The 20,274-nt window shown below is 43.9% G+C and overlaps 1 protein-coding gene across 1 annotated transcript in view; it reads right to left on the bottom strand.

Moving 5' to 3' along the window:
* Positions 1-8,866, bottom strand: part of PDE8A (phosphodiesterase 8A) — a 139,811-nt gene extending 130,945 nt beyond the window's left edge. Inside the window, exon 1 of the mRNA XM_050903002.1 lies at positions 8,825-8,866. The gene's annotated coding sequence lies outside the window, so the exon portion shown is untranslated. The remainder of the gene's footprint in view (positions 1-8,824) is intronic.
* Between the last annotated feature and the right edge of the window lie 11,408 nt (positions 8,867-20,274).

Genomic DNA, 20,274 nt, shown 5'->3' with positions numbered 1-20,274 from the left:
CGTGCGCCCGCCGTTACCTGCCGCGAGGCGGGGGGGCGGAAGCTCCTCCCAGGGCGCCCTCGCCGCCCCGGCTCCCCGCGCTCCTTTCTGGGCCCCGGCGGCCTGCCAGGGCAGCGGGCGGTGAGGGCAGAGGTGAGGCGTGTCGGCTGCAGCACACGGAGCCAGAGGCACTTTTACACGGCTACAACGCCCGCGCAGTAGTATGACTCCAACCGTTTCGGGTCCAATTAGCTTCTTTCTCTTGATGTGAAAAAAAAAAAACCAAACACGACACACCAACAACAAAATGCACCTGTAGAATTCTTAGCCCTGCATCATTTGTTGGGACCAGAAGCTCAGCTGCCCCACAGATGCTCAGTATGAAGGATAACCCCAGTAAGCCCGCCGAGGAAAGCCAGCAACTTGCTTCCCTCTAAGGCCACTGGGTTCTGTTCTGCAGGAACCAGAAAACAGCCAGAGCCGGGACTCTGTTGTTGTTTCCCATCATCTTCCTTTTCAACTCTGGCCATGCCAATTTCTTTGAAAATATTTTTGAAAGCAAAGACTGTGAAAGGGGAGGATGGTGATATATGGGTAGAGCCAGACCCTAGGGCTTGGAAAACAAACTGCAGACAGACTTTTTCTGCAATATGTATGTAAAATAAACTTTTTCTGTTTCTATATCATATGGAAGTGACTATACTTCCGTATCATATAGATGTGTCACAAAACTAGATGTCTGTACATACTTCAAGAGAGAAAGAGTATTTAAAGCCCTTTAAAACGCCATGCCCAGTGCAAGACAAGTTACTGCTATAGACAATATGCATTTCAGAAGTACCAGCTCAAGTGCAGCTCAGGTTCAACAAGACGTATGACACCTTACTCTACCACAGACCACACACAACCCAATGGGCTCGTAAGAGCCCCGTTCACGTTCCACACGTGCCTTTCACTTTCCTCACTATGTCACATTTGTAGCTCCGCCAACCTTTACTCTCAATGACTCACAGAGGTGCTTCTCCGAGGTACCGCCTCTTTTCACTAGCTGAGGAACAGCTCAGAGGCGACAGCAGTTTAGGGAAGGTCAGATCAAACTTTAGATTAAGGAGCATGGAGAAAACCAAATATCAGAGACGTTACTTTTGTCAATAAGCTCCAGCATCTGAGGAGGGAAAATGATGCATCACAGGAGGAAACTATTTAAATTACTCCAGATTTGTATGATGAATGCTTTTGTGCTCCCCTGTCAGAATCACGCTGTTTCAGAAGAAGCCTGTTCAGCATGAGCACTTCTGTGCATTCAGAACAGTCAGCCTTTGTGACCAGTACCTTAACTACACGACAAATGCCATCAGCTCGTAATTAAAAGCAAAATATGGAGATAAGTCATGACTTTGACAGCAAGAATGGCAAAAAGAAGCTCTTCATTCATATACGTAACAGCATCACTTGATGCAGATGAGAGCACCTTATTAGGTTAGGAGATGCAAAGCCAAAAGTCAGTGCTTTTGAGAAATGTGGTTTTTCAGGATAACCATAGTATGTGCACTGTCAAAATGCTTTTATTTACTTCTCGTAATTGCTAGTGTTAAAGGCTGGAAAATCAAGTCTTTCCTTCCTTCCCCAATCTCTCTGCTACTGTGTGGTTTCAAGTATAAGCAATAGTCACATAAACTTCATCCACCCCATTAACTTAGCTGATCTATATAGCCTGTTAGAACCAGAAAAAGACACTGGCTTCCTGTGTGCTCTCATCACTTGGGATGCCCACTTAGGAGAAGCACTTAACAATAAATGAAGGGAAAGGCTTAACATACCTGCTTTAAACAGTGGGCGCTGTTTGGAGAGGGAACTTGTCCTCATTCTTTCCTTTATGTTAAACATTATTTACTAGATCCCATTAATAAGAACACACTTATGTGCAGCTAGAAAGAGGCTGTGTAAGAAGAGAATGCTGCAATTCCTACTTGTGCCATTAACCCCAAGTGTGGGGTCTCCTCTTCTTCAGCCTTAATGTGAGCAAAACTGCTGACAGCACTTTATTTCTGGTGGCACTGGAGGAGTCAGACAGCAAAACTTCATTTTCAGAGCTCCACATTCAGTTTGCAGTGCTGACACCTAGAGTTAAGCTTTCTACTTTGTAAAATAAATGGGTTTGATTTGCAGCTACACCAAGATGAACGTTTCATGGTGTCATTTCAAAAAACATCAACGTTAAAAACATCTCTGCTTTCCATTTTGGACACAAACAAATTCTCATTCAACGAATACTTCAGTTTATCCAAATGACAGACAAACAAATACTGGGCAGGGAGAAATGCTTCATTCAACGTTATATAATAATAGCATGACAAAACAACAAAGTGTACATGCAGATATCATGTACATGACCTCTTTGCCCTTTTTCAAAAGTTTTTCCACACTAGCCATAGGCAGATTATTTCTGATTATTACAATCTACAGCCTAACTTCAAACAAAAACAAAAAAAGCCTCCATTTGCAAGTTTTTCAGATGAGAATTCACACTGCCTTGAATGGGAGGATGAGGTGAGCATAAAATGCCTGAATAATCCCTTAGCAGTTTAATAAAAGCCACTGAGAAATCACTAGAGTTGTTGCTACACTGATGAAAATCCAACTAAAGACAAACATTTCTATTTGAACAAGACACTGGCACAGGCATTGGCTTGTTTCTCTTCAATTTGAAAACATTGGTGCTGGTTTTTATTGCCAATAGAAAAATACAGTTGAAAGTATAGATTTACCCACAGCCTAGAATCAGAGAGAAGAGGTGAAAACATCAAAATCATTGCCAATGGTGGTTATTTGTCACTACGCTATATGAAGTCTGTGGATAAAGGGGCTTGTTCAAGCTTATTTGCTGAAGTGCAGCTCAGGAAATGGTGGGCCCTATTCAAAAAAAAATTAAATAGTGCAAAAGAGCAGAGGAAGAATAGGAGTGTAGACACTGGCAGATCAGGGCTGTGGGGGAAGTGCAAGGTCAGTACAGAGTCAGTAAGTGAGAGGTCAGAAGAGAACTAGCTCTAGGAGACAGCTGGGGAATGAGAAAGGTTATTTATGGAGAATAAGGTTAAATTTCATTCAGAACTGCAGAATAAGAAAGAAGGCTAGGAAAGAGCTTGGAATGATTGTTATCAGCTTGGTCTATAGACAAGTGGGTGGTGTGGAAGATCAAAGTATTTAGAGAACAAATACATAAGCTTAAAATTTTAAAAGGATGGAAAATTACAGTATTCAGCCATTTCCCCATCCATCTCATAGACAAATTACATTGGATCCTGCATTTTTTGACAAAAGACTGAACAACAGACTGACTCTGAGATATCCCCCACTGCTCCCCATGTCTGCTATCTCCCCCCAAATTTCCATAAGCAAAAGCACTTCCCCTTGATGCATCAGCAGTATGCATCCATTTCACACAGCCCTTGACCATTTCCCATTGTACATTATAAGAGTTCATGCATGAGCACTGGGACAATTCATTCCTGTCCAGTTACACAAAAATGCCTATGAAGGCCTGGAGAAAAAGTTTGGTGCCAAAATCCAATTCTGATACTATTCCGGTGCCCAAGACACTGACGGGCAGAATTATGCAGGAGAAATGATGGACTAACACCTCCATCAACAACAAATACCAGTGTGCTTTGAAAAAATGTTTGTTCAGCGATGGCAGAGCAAGTGTGCCTGCAGTCCTGTGAGCACAAAGCAGCAATCTTGATAGGAGATTACTTTATGTGGTTTTAATTGCTTCTCCCCCCAAGTCAGCTGTATGTTCCAACTGTGTCTTTTGGCCTTCTGAAAAGTTAGGCAATCCTGCTGGTCTCTAGGCCAGCGAAGGAAGCAGTGGGGAGGAGGAGGTGGAACTGTGGAAAATGTGCCAGCACACAAACAGCTGAATGGACTCTACACTGCTAACTACTGACACATGCAAGCTGTGACAGAGCTTGTCTCTCCAGCTCCAAGATATTCTAGAAGAGAAAACAGGGACCATATTCTGCCTTAGCCACAACTTAGTATCAGCATTACACCCCACAAGCAGGCCAGGGCACATCTGCTTGTTTGTGTATAAGCGACAGGTATCCTGGAACTGGGCATTTTCAGGTGACACAAGACAAGTGTAAAATCTGTCCTGAGACAGATCTTCCCCAGCTCCTGGAATGTACAGAAGTACAATGGGTTTGTTTTCTGCATCACTTTCCTGATGTCCTGAAAAAACCCAAAGCAATCGACAGAAGCACCGCTCTGAAGGCCTGGCAGGCTGTCTGGCTTGCTGTTGTTGCATAATTGCAATTGCAGAACACAGACAATTGTCTGTACCACTTGGAAATCAGGGCCTTCAAGACAGCCTAAGTCAGCAATTTTTTCAACCCTAGCACCAAAGACATTCGAGTCTAACACGCAGATACTTCACGTATGTACAAGCTTCATCGTCATAACTGATGTCAAAATGGCTTTAGTTTACACATCACACTCACTGCTGCTCAGTGATCAGCAGGATAGACACACTATTTCTGGGAGAAAAACATACCCCCCTTCTCCACTCTACCTCCTTGCCACTTTGATTACCCTCTTTCCTGTCCCACAATGTGGAAGTCTCTTTCCTAGCCCCATCCTATCCTGAAGATTTGTCTCCCTTTCTCATATTTGTTAGTCTCTCCTGCTTCTTCCTACCTTTTCCTCCAATCCTTTTGTTTTGTCCAAGTACACCTTTTGTCATCTGCTTTCTCCTGCCATTTCCCCCATCAGATCAAAATCCTTTGCCTAGCCCCAAAGCAATTCTCGCCTCTATGATCTCCCAAAAGCTCAGTCACACCCTTAAATCTCCCACAAAAGCCCCCCATTTTTTCTGGTTTCACAGTTGTCCATCTCTCCAACACCTCTCAAGTATCCTCCAGCATTATACCTTCTCTACTTTGTTTTTTGTAGGCTCTCCCCAAATCACCCAAGAGCAGCACCTGCTTGCATAGCAGATGCAGAGCGAAGGTGACCAGATCTCTCTGCGACCTAACTTTGATGACTGGGCATGGGGCTTCTGATGCTGCTGGCTTACAGCAGGCTTAGCTGAAGCCTGACTTCAGTGGAGCAAGGTATATGCAGGGAAAAGGGGTGAGAGCACGGTCTCATTCAATCTCCTCTGCCTCAAAGGAAGCCGACTCTGGATCTGGGAGCAGCTGAGACTGACACCCACAGCATTGCTGATCTCTCTAGGCACTGTGGGTATAGATCCTTGGACTGATCTGGGGCCAGAGCAGATTACAGAGCCCTTACCACTATCTTAAACTCTCACAGGTCTTCCTCTCCCTCTCAGTCCTCTCTTCCCAAGTGTCTAAGTCCTCACCACCTAGAGGAGACCACCACCTAAGCCTTGTCTTTCCAATCCCTGAGCCTGGGAGCCCTACACAGCCAGGGGAATGCAGCACCCACTGGATGCAGGAGGCTGCACTGTAACACCCAGCTGCTGCGGCAGTGCCAACCCCAGAGCTCAGCGGGAAGGAGGAGTGCTCTGCAGACTGCTGCTGCCAAAGCAGCCTCCAACAGCTCCCACCGCCTGGCCTCACCTCGAGTCAGCCAAAAATTTGTGGGGAAGGGAGGAACAAAGCACTGTCGTCCGCACCCACTCCCCTATAATTATCCTGGGCTTCACAAGCAGGATTATTTATCTGGATACACAGTGCCATGCAGCCACTGTGACCATAGAGAATTAGCTGTTCCCTGCCTGGAGAATTTTCCCTTCTCTCTTCCTAAGTATTTTTAAGCTAACTTACATTCATTTAGTATGCAACCCTTTCAGTTTGTGATTTACTAAACCAAGGATGAGAACTGGTCCTTCTGCTAGAAAACTGATCCCACTTAGGCAGAGTGGTATACCCAATTCTTATACCCTACAGGCCTTGCTGCCTGTTGTCCCTCTGCTTCCCAAGGGTATTGGATCCCCCCTCTTAGCTAGCCAGCCTCTGGCCCAGCCCAAGAGTGACCCCAGCCTCAGGACCCTTCAGACTCATAAATTGGTTCCTGATGCCATAACCCCTATATCACATTGTAGCCTGCCTGGATCCAGTAAGAGAAAGCAAAAGAAAATCAGTAAAAGAAACAAGCAACCTAGCTCCTCCATCAGTAAGTCAGTTTTCTTTGATCATCAAAGCTAGAAGGACGAGCTCTTAGTCTTTGTCAGCCTACCCCAGCAGCTAAAAGATCAGTTCAGGCTAATGAGGGAAGACTCACTCAATACAGGCTTTCAAAATCACAGACTTTCTCTCCCTGACTCTCTCCCCATCTCCCCTCTCCCGGGTCCCCACTGCCTCCTGCCCAGCAGCCGCTTTCTTACTTGCTCCTGGATAATCAGCAGTGCTAGTGGCCAGCAGCCTTCCTTCCTGGGCCAGCATCCTTAACCCTTCCCAGAGACAGACAGAGTAAGAGTGGCAAAGAGAACAACAAAATACAAAGCTAGAAACTCATCCCTGCAGTATGGCAGCAGCAGGAGCTGAAAAACTCTCTAAAATTACTCTTTAAGACAGGCTGTACACCTGCAAAACAGACAGCTTTCATGGTTGCTGAATTTATTATTTAAGGAACAGATCCATCATCCATGGTCATGCTGAGCAGTAATTTATTATATATTCACAATAGCAAAAAATCCCATGTACTGACTGTGAGATTTATGTTCCTAGATCACTCAAACATCTGAAAAATTCATCCTACAAACATGTCTGAATATAAGACAGGGAACTGGATCTCATCTGAATACTTAAAAACTGTTAACTGTATTCTCAAGTACATTTCCTTTCCTTGGGCCAAACCAATACCTTTAAGTACACTTAGTCATATCCAACTAGGTACAATCCTTCCCTGGTGTTAGGTCTTTCTGTGGAGCAAGGCAGTATCCTTACATATGCAAGAAGCTGAACCCTTAAGTAACCAAGAGAAGCATATCCTACCATCAAACAGATAACCCAGAGATGGTTGTGCAATTTATTACTCTCTCCAAATGTACCCCTTTTTCCAGGAATGCTTCCCATCCAGTTCTTACATTGCAATCATCAGGCTCTCTGAATAATGTTTCATTCACGATTCACACTATTTTTCCAACTGTATTCTTGTTTCTGTAAGCGCCCATCAGGGAAGTTGGGTTCCCTGCCACTTGCCTGCATGCAGCTCTGCGTGCAGACAGCTGTAAGGAGGAATGTACGAGAATGCGACCTCTGTGGTGCCATGGCACAGCGCTCGTAGATCATGAGTCTCGTAAACTCCATTTTACAGCTGTCTGCACATGCAGCTGAGCAGTGGGAAGAGCAACACCACAAGAATTGCAAGAGGAGATGATGACTTGGGGGAGAGATAAGGAGAAACGACACTGAGGGCAGGTGGAGAAACCAGACCATGTAAGTTTTCTGGGGATAGCTATTTAAAAAGAGAGAGAGACTCAGGATGTATCAGGGAGATAAATCTTCTGAGTTTTTGAAACGTGGAAGGCAGCCCTTGCAGGCTCACTCACCACAGCCCTAACAAACATAAATCTTACCCACATGGGCACCATCCTTCCCAACACGCTCACCAGGGCTGGCTGTAGCGCAGCTATCACGGAAGGATCTGTCATATTAAGCAGAACAGCACTTGGCAGTTTCTGTGAATTATGGTTACAGCCAGCACAGCTGGGTGCTGCAGGGGTTGACAGGCTCTGTAAAACAGTCACAATAGCAAGTGCTATAAAAAAATTTTCACCAAAACGGTTTGGGAAGGGAGCTGCGAAATAGTTTTAAAACATGTCCTTTAAACTCCTGAGAGACTTCCAAACAGATGGGCCGGGGGTGATCTAACGAACTGGGGGAGGCTGATCTCATGGTTTATATCCACCTTGGCGAGACTTCCTGGGTCTACACTTACTGTGTCCATGTTGGTGGGTTCCTCATGCTCAGTCCAGAGGCTTTTTAATCTGCTCTCACTTGAAATAAGCTGTGGTGCCATCTCTTTGTCTCCCTGATATATCTCCAGGGCACAGTTCTCTACTTCCTATCCCTTTGCAGAAATGAGACCTCACACTTCGGTGGCTGCAGATAACCAAGAGCAATGCCACTCCTTCCCTTATCTCTCAAATGCCTCAAGTGCTAAACACACCTTTTCCCACAGCCCTAATCTGGTTTACACTTCTGGTTTTAGGGAGTTTCACAGAAAACCAGTGCACACATTAGCTTTACAAAGTATTAAAATAACCAAGCCAGAACAATCACTCAAGTTCACTGCCACAACAAGTATACCAAACTGGACAAAACAATTAAAGATTTGTTCATCTCCTTGCGCTCTCAGGAGTTCATTAGGCAAGCGTCAGAGTCATTTGAGAAGGTCAGGATCATCCCATGCACATGACATCTCTTCAGACCCCCATGCAGACAGCTTCCTTCTTGCTCAGCCGGTATGAACACCTAAAAATCACATCTTCCTTTTGACAGTCTTAGGCACCAAAAGAAATAACCACCTTTTCAACAAAAGCTCTGAGTCCTGAGGACATCAAAATCTGACCTAAAGCAATTATCCTTTTAAAAGGAAACTAAGTTAGTAACTGTCCATTTCACAGATTCACATGGGAAAAGCCATGTGGCCTTTTGAGAGAGAGGGGTAAAGAAAGAAGGAAAAAGAAAGCATGTCTACTACATAAGATGCTTACTAAAATGCTTGAAATAACCTCACCACAAAAGCTTTCTCCAAACACAGCCATGCTTGTTTTCAGCAGGAACAGCAAATCCCAGCAAAATCAGTTTTCCACTGGGAAAAAACACAGGTATTCAAGAAAAATACTACAAGAGAGAACAGTCTAAATTCAGCTTACTCTCAGCAGGTCGAGAGTGCACACAGACTTGTGCTGTGCTGAGGCAGGCAGTGATTGCAGCTGTGTGGGACTCAGCTGTGGCTGGTTATCCAGGACTCGTTTATGGTTAGTGCGGGGTGTTATTCCCCACCTACTGCACCCACAGTTGCCATCTTACTTGCTCACTTTTCACTTGGTGCCCTGACTAGCCCATACATCACGCACAGGTGGGCAAACCTTGCTGGGGCCTCTGCCCCGGCTCGCTCTCCCCCATTCAGGGGGGATTTCTGGGAAGCTCTTGGTGAGGGACATTGGGAAACACTTGCCTTCTCTTGCAGGTTTCCCCAAAAAACAGCAGCAGATTAGCCTGAAATCAGACCTGCCACTGACTAAGCAAGGCACCATTCAGCTCTCTACCAAATGCCCCACGGAGATGGAGAGGAGAGACATAACAGGTCTCTTACACCCGCAATTAATTTAGTGTCTAGGCAGGAGCCCAGGCCTGATTTTCCTCCTACTTTGGACCAGCAGCAATAAGAGAATGCAGGACCAGGCCCCATTCCCAAACAGTATTTCACTTTTGATTTTTAAACTGCTTGCTTGTTTACCAAAAAAAGCTGGAGGCATCTCACAGCTGAAACTATGCATCCAGCTGCGAGGTATTTCACTCATTATGTAACACATGATCAAAAAGACAAACAAATTAAGAAAAAAGCCATATAGCAAATTCCATCCCTCATACCCTTCCCATTCAAGTTTTTATTAATCTTATAACCTAAATGACAGGAAAAAGTTAGTATACAAGGGCTGTTTGGAAGTGCTGTGCTTGGAGAGAGACTGTAGGTGTACATGTTAAGTGTAACATATCAATTTCTTTCATGCAGATGCTGTTTTTACAAAACAAACCAGAGAAATGCAAACTTTTCCTGACTGGCAGCACAAGTTGTTACACATTTAAGAATGGAAAAAAGGCACCTACCTATAGTGATAGTTAGAGATATCCATCACTGTACAAATTACCTGCAACATTAGACGCTCAGATAGAAATCACTGACACACAGGTTTAGATAAGAGGGAGCAGATCCTTTGATTGCATGTGCTTTGTAAAACACGTTGTTTATTCCTTTGCTGGCTAGCTGTGTTGGCTGTTCCTCAAAGTGTGGAAGAGAGAAATGAAGTACCGCCAAAAGGTGACTCTCTGGGATAGAAAGGACCCCGTGAAATGGGCGGCTCTGCCCTGCAGCAGGGCCAGGGCTGCTGGGGCACCCTGGGCAGGGTGGGCAGCTACGCCGGGAGGAGCTCACAGTTCCTCATGATAGCTGCACAATGGCATCACCTCACTGCAGCCCTTAATACCTTGTTGATTCAAGGCTCTGTCACAGGCTTTTAGTGCTGGTCAAACAGAAAGAGAGGCTTTTTCACCACAAGGTTGTTTTCCAAGAAAACTCAGACTTTTTCATACCTGCTGATTTCATATCTCCAATGCAGTGAGGTTAGTACCCAGAATCCCTCTTAAAGGTCTCCTTCGTGGTCACGACATGGCACTCAGGCAAACTGAGATAATTTTAAATCAGATTTGCTTTTCTTTATTTGGCTGTTTATAGTAGTGTTGCATTTTCATTAGTACCGAGAACTCCATTTAGATCAGCCACCTTTACTTTTGCTCACCACCTTTAGTTTCAGTTTCTTGTACATTAGCACAATGCTGCAACACTCATCTTAACACAGCGTTAGCCACATTTTTAAAAGCTTCCTGTTAGTCCTAAAAAATTTGCCTATTAGAGGAAGAGATGGATGTGCTAAATGTCCCAGAACTGTTTAGGACAATCTGCTAGGGATACAGCCTTGGAAATTATACTTCAATGTCATTGCAGGTGATAATGCAGTTTAGCTATTTCTAAGCAACCAGGCTGCCTTTAGATGTTGCTCTTTAGGTGTGTTGACATCATTACAATCTCCAGCCCACAGCAGAAGCATTCTTTGAATTCCCCTTCCTCTCTGTCAAACACTAATTATTTCTGCTTTATATTAGACTTTTTGTGGATGCCACTAATTCACATTCAACAGTTGATTACATCAAGACCCAGTTGGGCTGCACGGCTGTACCGCTCCAGTACCAAGCAGAACAGATTGCATGTTCTCACAGCGACTCGTGGGGATGCCTGACCACACCAAGCCATCCCAAAGCATGCCAAGTAACTCCTCGCCTCATGTCTCAGAAGTATTAGGCTATTTATCAAAAATATTTTGTAAGCACTTTCCCACATGTACCTAAATATTGACCTATATGAGGAATGTATAAACACTCAACAATCATCAGGGCTGCTGGTTTTCTCCCTTTTTAGGATCTCTACTTTTATCTTGTTGTTTTTTTTTAACTTTTCTCACCATTTTGCCACATGACAACATTTTTTATTATCTTAATATAGTAACCTATTGATAACATCATCAACACATTAAGAATTACACTTAGACTTTCCCATCTGAGGCATTTATCTGATGCTGCTATTTGAGCTGCCCTAATGAGGGCAGATTGATCCCACATTTATCGCAGTATAGCATTTTGTGTTAGATCCTTGTAGTCACACAGGGTTGTGCTGGCAGCGCCTGGGGTCCCCCGGGCTGCCCGAAGGCTCTGGGGACAAAGTATAGCAACCTTTCCAATTGGATTTTCTGAATTTGCTGTGCCTGCTCCCACGCAATGAACTTAACAGACAAAGAACTGAAGCAGAGATGAAGACTGTGAAAATTTTAAGAGGAAGAGAAAGTAAATTAAGCAGGGCCCTTGCTAGACAGAGATTGAGGCAGGATTAAAAATTCTTTGTAGTGCTGTAGCTTTCAGACAAAACCCAAATACCCAGAGCAGCTTCCTGTCAGAGTATAAACTGCACGTACTTTGGCCATTTTCTCATCAGTTTAAAGCCAGCATCATATTTGTTACAATGACAGCATATTTACTAATGAAAGCACTCTGAAAGACATTTTGGGAACAGAAACAGAATTTTATCAGACTAAATTCACATTGCACAAACACTGGTCTTTAAATACAGTTGTCTGTGCCCCCTGCATTATCAAAATAAATCTGAGGTAGCTCCCATATTACATCCTTAAAAAGAGGCAGGAATTACCCAGCTCATCCTACACTTGAGGAGAATGTGAACTTCTGATAAAAAGCTTACTTTTGTTGCTCTGCCAAGTGCTAGGCCCAGAACTTGGGAGGATTAATAACAGGAATGGGCTGGAGACACGTGATTTAGCTAGCCTTGTTTGCAGTTCGGCTCCTTAGCAAGGTACAGCCTGACCTTAGGTGACTGTGGCTAAAAGGAACAATTATGGAGGTCAGCGGTGGAAAAAAAAGTAAAACAAAAACAGACAGACGGGAGCCATATAACTAAAAGAATTTAAAGTGTTCAGCTAAATTATGCACATTAGAATACACTACATCCAAGCTTTGTTAACTGCTTCAGTGAAAAAAGAACATCAGAAGAGATTACAGAAACCTTGGATTTCTTCTAGAACAGTTGCTATACTGCTTTCTTTTATCTCTTGAGCGGCAAATAAAAGTAAACTTTCATTTATCTAAAGTTATATAGCCTTATCACAGACATACTGGAACACATCATAGATATTGGTTGATTTATGATTCTAATTCCTTACAGATGGAAAAACATAAATTGAGTGACTTGCCCTAAGTCACCTAGGAAGTATTTGTCATTGCCTGGAAGTAAGGCTGTAATCTGACGCCCTTTGCCACAGTATCCACCTTTTGAAACTTCAGTGGTTTCTGGGAAATCGTATATTTAAGATAGTTAATATAGCCAAGTAAAATTCCATACTGTTGAAGTACTTCTAACATAACCTATGATTCTGCAGTAAATGAGTATTGAGTTGTATGAGTTTAGAATTGGGCTTAGCTAGCCAGGGTGGATGGACCCTGACAAAGAGCTTTTAAGCCTCTTCTGTGTAAACACCTGGCATTTTAGGGGAACCAGTTAGAACATGACAATAGCTCCTTGCACTAGTACAACAGGTTACTGACTGTAATTCTAAACAAAGACAATAGATTCATGTAACCACAAAATTTAACACATTTATAAGAAGATTTAGCGTTGCCTACAAAGACAAGACAATGCTGTGTATTAGCTGGGGCTGGGAAGCCAATTTCACCAGTACACGGCTCCCTCCTCACATAACCGGCTGCGGTGGAGGTCAGCTCATCCTCTCGGATATCCATGCTGTCTCAGTCAGACAAGCAGTACTGTAATCTGATCCAGCCCATCACGCACTGATGCCAAACAGGAGATACAAGGCAAAGGGCTTCCATATAAGGGGAGAAAGGAGTCAGGAGAGTTTAGAAGAAAAAGAAGGATCAAAAGGAAAATTTTGTAGCGCGATTCAACTCTCATCAACACAGCCTGCACAGTGCCGCCTTTGGCCTGTTATCTCATAGTGTAAGAACAAAGCTAGATCCAAAAGACAATTAAAAGGAAACCATATTATCTGGACAGGACATCTCTTCTTATGATTAACCTTTGGAAACCACAATAATTTATCATTGAAGAGCATTCACATGAACCAGGAGTAGCCGCTGGCAGATGTACTGGCTACAGGAAAGCATTCAAGCTACGTAGAGTAGATGACCAGTGTCTGGACATATTGTTTTTTTAAATATACGTTGTACCTTAAACAAAAAGGAAAATCCTATGAGATGATGCTTGAATGCCCATTGGAGTATGCTCTGAAACAGCTCTGTGAACCATGCAATGAAGGAATCACCACAGTTAGTCCAGTTTTAGGAAGTCCATTAGTAAATTGGAACAAGCAAGGTTATGGAACAGAATAGTCTACAAGCTTGGGATCTCTTTGTAGAAAACATGAGCTCTTTTTTACTGTAAATAGTGTGATGCTTGTCTTAGTGGCTTACTGCAGAGCACTGTCTCGTTAGCTCACCTCTGGGCATAACAGGTAGTTGTCACTTGCATGGAAATGAAAACAGAAGTTAATGAACTAATTAATTCACTCAGTGTTTTAAAATCCCTCCTTCCTATCCCCCCTGCCCATGACTCCTAAGTAACTAGGTAGAAAGGGGTCTGATTCCCCTGCGTCTCTGACTTTGTGTATATACACAGTGCTCCCTCTTCATATGGTTATCTTTGATGTAAAGCCACTGTGTGCTGGCTACTAACTCTACCTAAATCCATTATAGGCACCCTTTGTATAATATGCACCTTGCTTTAGCGTGCAAAACATTTGGTTCCCAAAAACACGATAGGATGGCTAGAGTAACCACTAACCAGACATGCTGGAATGCCTGGAAGTGTCCAAGATTAGTCATTTGGCAGCAATCCTGGGGAAATGTAGCTTTACATATCCCACTCTGGACAGAAAGGTTTAGTGCTTAGGGCCTTCTGGCAGGCCTGAACCCGACTCCTTCCCTTGCAGCGCCCAGCATAGCTTAGATCAGCCATGACTACGACAGCTAGAGCTGGGATGCAATTGCCACGAAAACCTGGATCATTCACTTTGTCAAATCTGTCTCCAGCATATTCTTTTCTTCACCAAAAAAAGAAGCCCAAAACAAAACAAACCCTTTCCTATGCTTGGCCTTGATATTTATTTTTTCTGGGTAATTTCAGCTTCTGCGTTTGTCAACTGAAAGGAAAATGCATGTGTCGCATACACATTGATCAGAAATCTGGTGAGTGTTTATATATTATACAAGAGATCAAAGGTTGGGGAAATTTCATTCTAATTTGAGGGCAACAAAACAAGGTTACCGAAGAGCAGCATGCGTGCTCGTCACCTATACAAATCAAGGCAAATGCAAGATTGCATTTAGGTGCTACAGAACTGACAGGACTGAGAAGCAGCAACACTTCTTTGGTCACTGAAGCGCTATGCAGGACTTGCATGGACACATCTTATAAGAAGGGCTGGCACCTGCACATCACTGCACTTTTAACAAAGGATCCAGTCGCCTACATGTGAAGTAATGATGTAACCTATTTCTTATGCCACATCCACATCAGGCAAGAGAGCAAAGCACAGAGCCTGTGCCATCACTTTGAGCAAGCCAGCACATCCAAACCAGCAGCCGAGCGCTGCACAGAGACAGCTCAGGAATAACTCACAAGCAGCACAGCTGGAGCAGCATGGCCTGTCTCCTAGGCTCAGTGTGCCTGACTCTCAAAAGGACCAGTTTGCGTGAGCTTAGTGCTGAGCTCAGACAGAATTAGTCCCACCGGTTCAGGAGCTGGCATGCTCACCATGAGACCACGGACCTGGGCATCATGCTGTTGTGTGGGGCTGCCATGGCTTCAGCATTTCTGCTCAGAGCTGCAGAAAATAAACCAGTTAAAACATGCAGAAACTGGCAGCTGTCTTCGTGTTTTTCATGTATTAAGCTGCAGAACTGGTGCCAAGTACTCCCGCACTCAGGACTGCACAGATGATATTGCTCCTTCAATGTATGACATTCATGTAGCATTCCAACGGCGAAAGAAACCAGCACAACCAAATGGATGAATGGAAAAACGAATTGCTTCAAGTTGATTTAAAGGAGATATTTAGTCATGCATGGGAAGGAAAAAAGAGAATAGGTGACCAAAATAGAATGAAGCAATTGGAAACAGCTGATGTTTGATGAAAAGAAAGATCTTTTCTGGGGTGAGAAATTTAAAAGCCTTGAGTATTTTGAAAGGGCAAATTATGCATGACTTTTTAATCCTTTAAATGGTGCCAGGTTATCCAGAATCCACTCCAGAAAGGTTTCCGAAACAGTTTATTCTAAAACTAAGCCAAAAACTTCAGCCAACTCTGGAAAATCTTATTTAGAGTCAGACTAACATTTTGTGAGCTCATGTCAATGTTGGAAAATTGCTCCAGCTGAAAGCATGAGGGAATAGTTTTGCAAAGGAACCCCTGAGTTTTGGCCTGTTTTTATGATTTGCAATAAGAAAAGGCAGAAAAGGAAACTAAAATCCTGAGTTGCGTTTTCTGACAGAGCCATTACTGTCTTTCCATTTCACAAAGAGTGGACAAGTTTCATGCTGTACTGGAAGCAAGCGTAGGGGTTTCCTTTACATGAGCTTTACATTAGCGCACTTAGCATACAGACACGGAAAATGGTTCCTCAGTCCTGCCCACAGCACCTCACAACAAATGTGACAAAACCGATTTTATTGCTCCAGCCAGTGTCCAAATCACACCAATTACCATTAAAAATCTCTGCCAAAAGGGCAGCTCAGACAGCGCAGTCACCCCCAACTAGTAGGAATTCAGGTGTCAAACCCCACAGGGCACACGGGTGACACTGTCGTGGGCACCAACAAATGACTTTCCCAATGCAACCTTTTTTTAGGCTTTGTGTAAACTTTTGGGCACAGCCAAGTCTGTGGCATCCTAGTCACTCATGTTTCTGGGTAATCAGCTGCTCTTTATGTGCTATCAGTCCCTCTTTTTTTTTTTTCCTTTTCCCCCTTTTTTTTTTTAAATGTGGCCAAAAAAGTTAGTAGATAAATGACAGATACTACTTTGTCCCTTTAGTAAATCATTGGCAGACATGGATCAGCATTTTGAAATGTATGGACATAGGTAGGAAGCCAACCAGACAGTATATTACTACTTTTCATAACAAGTACTGATGTTTTGCTTCCCTGAGTGTCCACATCTTTTTAAGTCACAAGTAAGAAGTGTGCTGTAATAAGCAAATATAAGTCAGACACTTGTGGCTATATAAAGCTATATGGAAGAAGGAAAGAGGAGCTATGTGAAATCCATGACATCTGGGAAACACTTTGTATATGGAGTCTGAAGACAGTGTACATTGCCAGCCTGGCAGAGAGGACATAGATATCCCAAACAGAAGCCTAAGAAAACAGGAAATCAGTAAGTGTTAAGTTGACCCCCAAAACACAATTGGGGGGGACCAGATCGGTTTGGAAATTCAAGCCAAATTTAGGAAATGACTGTGAACACAGACAAAAATTCAAAACAGAAACGTATAGCATATTCAAATATGCTTTGAGCAAAGGGGTTGGACTAGATGATGTCCAGAGGTCCCTTCCAACCTCAACTATTCTGTGATTCTGTGAAATGTTTTGCTTTGGTATTTTCTAAATGAAATGGTTTGGGTTTCATTTTTTCTTTTCCAAAATGAAAGGGGACAAAAATAAACATCTTATAAAGCAACACCAAGCATTCTGTTTGGGACTGAATAAAAACATTTTGCAAAATTTAAGAATTTTCCTCCTAAACCCCCTCAATTTTCTCCAAAGGAACCTCTGCTTTTAGTTTCATTAGACCTATGTTTATTTTTCATATTTGAGGGGGAGGGGTCAGAGAGCAAATAAAAAAACTCACCATTCATCCAGCTCTGCTCCCAACCCCTATTTTCTTATTCACAGGGGAAAAACTGCAAAGATGATAAACCCTTTCAGATGTACCCCAGTTTCTTCAGGGCTGAAGGTGCAGAGCAGGCGTCTCTGCAGCCAACAATAACAAACACTAACGCCAACTTTGTGTGTTTCCATGGCCATGGTGCCCCAGAGACCTCCTCTTCATCCACGTGCTCCTCCCCTCCAAAGCCACCTAGTCACTGTCTCTCTGAGGTTGGGGAAGGAGGGACAGTTCAGATAGATACACCCATTTCCCAACAGATTTTCTTCCAAGGGGGAAGGGAGAGGGGGGGAAGGTGTTTCTGCTCTTTCATTCTTTCCCCACCTTTCTTGTTTCTCCGGGTTTATTTACCCATCCTGTGTGGTTACTGATGGAAGAGAAACTATTTGGTTAGAGAGCGGAGAGAAGTAGCACAGGGAGCACTGTTGCACAACCAGCAGCCGCCAGGATCAAGCTAGTGTCCCCAGGGCTGTACAGGCAAAGCAGAGCAATATTTTGCTATAAACACTAAAAACACTTGCAGTTAAGCCTTGTGCTTGGGCTGGTGTGGGAGTACATGACACTAGCAGATCACCTACACCAGAGACTGACTCGAGTCCATTTGGGGTCGATGACAGCTTCAGCCAACCACATGCTCATGGCCAGCGCTGCAAAAGGTGCTGCAGAGGTTGGTGGGACTGACAGGAGGCTGGAGAGACACCCCCAGGAACATCCCGGGGCAGAGGGAAGTGGGTCTGAGCGCCTGCAGGCTCATGGCAGCCGGGTGTCCTCAGCATGCCACATGCCCATCTATGTCCCAGGCACGTTTGCTAGCACACAGCCCCCTAATTGTGCCTGGAACCCGGCGGGGTGACCCCGCCATGCACAGTAGACCTGCTTCACTATAAAACAGCTCTTGCCAAGGTAGGCAGGACCCAGGGGACCATTTACCTGTTTTAATACTAAGGGTCTTGGAGTTATCAGCTAAACCTCTGGCTCCTCTTAGTATTTCAGTCTCTGATAGAGCTGGTCAAAATGTTTCCATCCAGCAAAATTTTTCTGAAGAAAAATTATTATTATTATTAAGGCTTTTATTACTTTTATTAAGAAAATGCCCATCCTGTCAATTAAAAAAAATAAATTTCAAAATCCCAAATTCTTTTTTGTTTGGTTGGTTGATTGCGGGTTTTTTTCTTCTCTTAACTCCATCACCCCACTCTCCTCACCTTCCCTTTGCTACTGGCAGGAACAAAAAGGAAAAGTGTGCAGAGGGGGCAACAGAGCCCACAAAGTCGCCTTCTGTACCCAAAACAAGCTGTTCCTGGCACTGCAGCACATTACCGTGCCACTAGAGAGGAGCTGTTTTGCTGTGCATTCTGCCAAAGGTCCTTATTGTAGTCATGTAGGAATGAACCCACTCAACTCTGAGGCCATGATCAGTACTTTCCTTCTGGCCCATCTAGTCTACAAAGAAAAGCAAGCCAGGGTCTGGCTGTGTGCCCTGAGAAGAGTAATCTGGAGAACTGCTTTCACTTGACTACGTGGTCAGCTCAAATCCTCCGTGTGCCCTATTTATTTTAAGGAATAAATGGTTAGGCCTGTGATCAGTACCTGCTACAAGCTATGGGAGTTGATTCGCAGCCTGATTCTCAGGACAGGGCTTGTGCATGCATCAGGGGAAAATGTCAAACCCCCATCACACTCAGATACCTGCTGCTGGTAAAATACCACTGCTGTGCATTTGCGTAATACCACTGTTTCACCTCTGCTGCAAACACGAAGGAGCTTCATCACACCTAGGAGGGAGGTCAGGATTGGTACAAATGGGGGAACAGGCAAGGAGTGAGAAAAATGCCAGCCTCAGGGAGGGGAGGCAGTGGAGCTCAGCTCATCATATTAGCACTTGTTTGCTCACACAGCAACACTTCAGTATAAAGAAAACCAAATCTCCATTATAATCTCACATTTTTGGACTAGGCTCTTGCGTATTAATTCCTATTGATTGACACATGGAACAGCACACTTTGATCATCTTGTTCGTCAGGTATTCTTGCAGCAATACGTGATGCAGTTTAAACAAGCCAGGTTAAGTCCTTGTGTACACCAGGAAGCTATTATAAGAAAAGGCAATGATGAAACTACTTTTTGCAAGAAGTAACCAGAGATTGAGTGCCTAATATGCTTTGGAAAATTTCACTTCATTTAGATAATTTTTCATGACTTTCTGCTTAGCATGACATGGTGTTGTCCCCTCAGCTATGACTGGTTTGGCTTGAAAGTCAAGATTTTGCAAGCTGGACTAGTGAAACCCCCTGAGGCTCTAACCTTGCAGGGAACTCGTTAGGGGGCATCTCCTTTATATAGTGTGTTTTGGTCATTCAAAATACTGACCACTCTTGAGGCTATTGCTCAGATGCACAGCAGTTCTTGGCAGACAGGACTGCTGAGTTACCGTGGCCCTGTAGCATGCTTCAGAGAAAAAGGTCCTTCCTCCCCAAGGCACCAAAGGAGGAGACCCCAGCACTGCCACAGAGCAAGAGCACTGGTACCTAACAAGGCTGCCCAGCCCCAGATAGGTACCTCACTGCATGGCTGACCCCGTTGCCCAACCTCCCAAGAGAATTACATTTGCAAAAGCGTCTGATTTGCAGAAATACTGATCAGTCCCAGCTCCTACTGATACCAGCAGGGACTACAAGCACTGGGATACTGACGAATCAGAGCAGTATCACCAGCCCGTGCCTCCCTCTCCCCCATTTACAAGCGTGGCTCAGCCTCTTAGGGACGATAACTGAGTCTTTATGAAGCCCTTGGATGGGTTTTACTGCAAAACAAAGCTAGGAATGAACATGCACGATTACACCAGGACAATAGCCTAAACTTAACAATCGCTTCCTGTAATTGTCTGAGGCAGCCTGTAGAAGAAGAATCATCTCATGATAAATCCTTGTTGGTCATTTACCATCATTAATCTGTACTGTCAGAATGAATTAGGTGCAGAGGAGCATGTTAATTACAATGCAGATGACACTCTAGCTTTAATTATCATGACTTCAAAGTAAACAATGTCAGTTAATCGACCTCAATCACCACAA

Source organism: Gymnogyps californianus, chromosome 11 (genome assembly GCF_018139145.2).
Source record: "Gymnogyps californianus isolate 813 chromosome 11, ASM1813914v2, whole genome shotgun sequence".
NCBI classification, from domain to species: domain Eukaryota; kingdom Metazoa; phylum Chordata; class Aves; order Accipitriformes; family Cathartidae; genus Gymnogyps; species Gymnogyps californianus.
The sequence above is the reverse complement of the archived record's forward strand: the minus strand, read 5'-3'. Positions and strand labels throughout refer to the sequence as shown.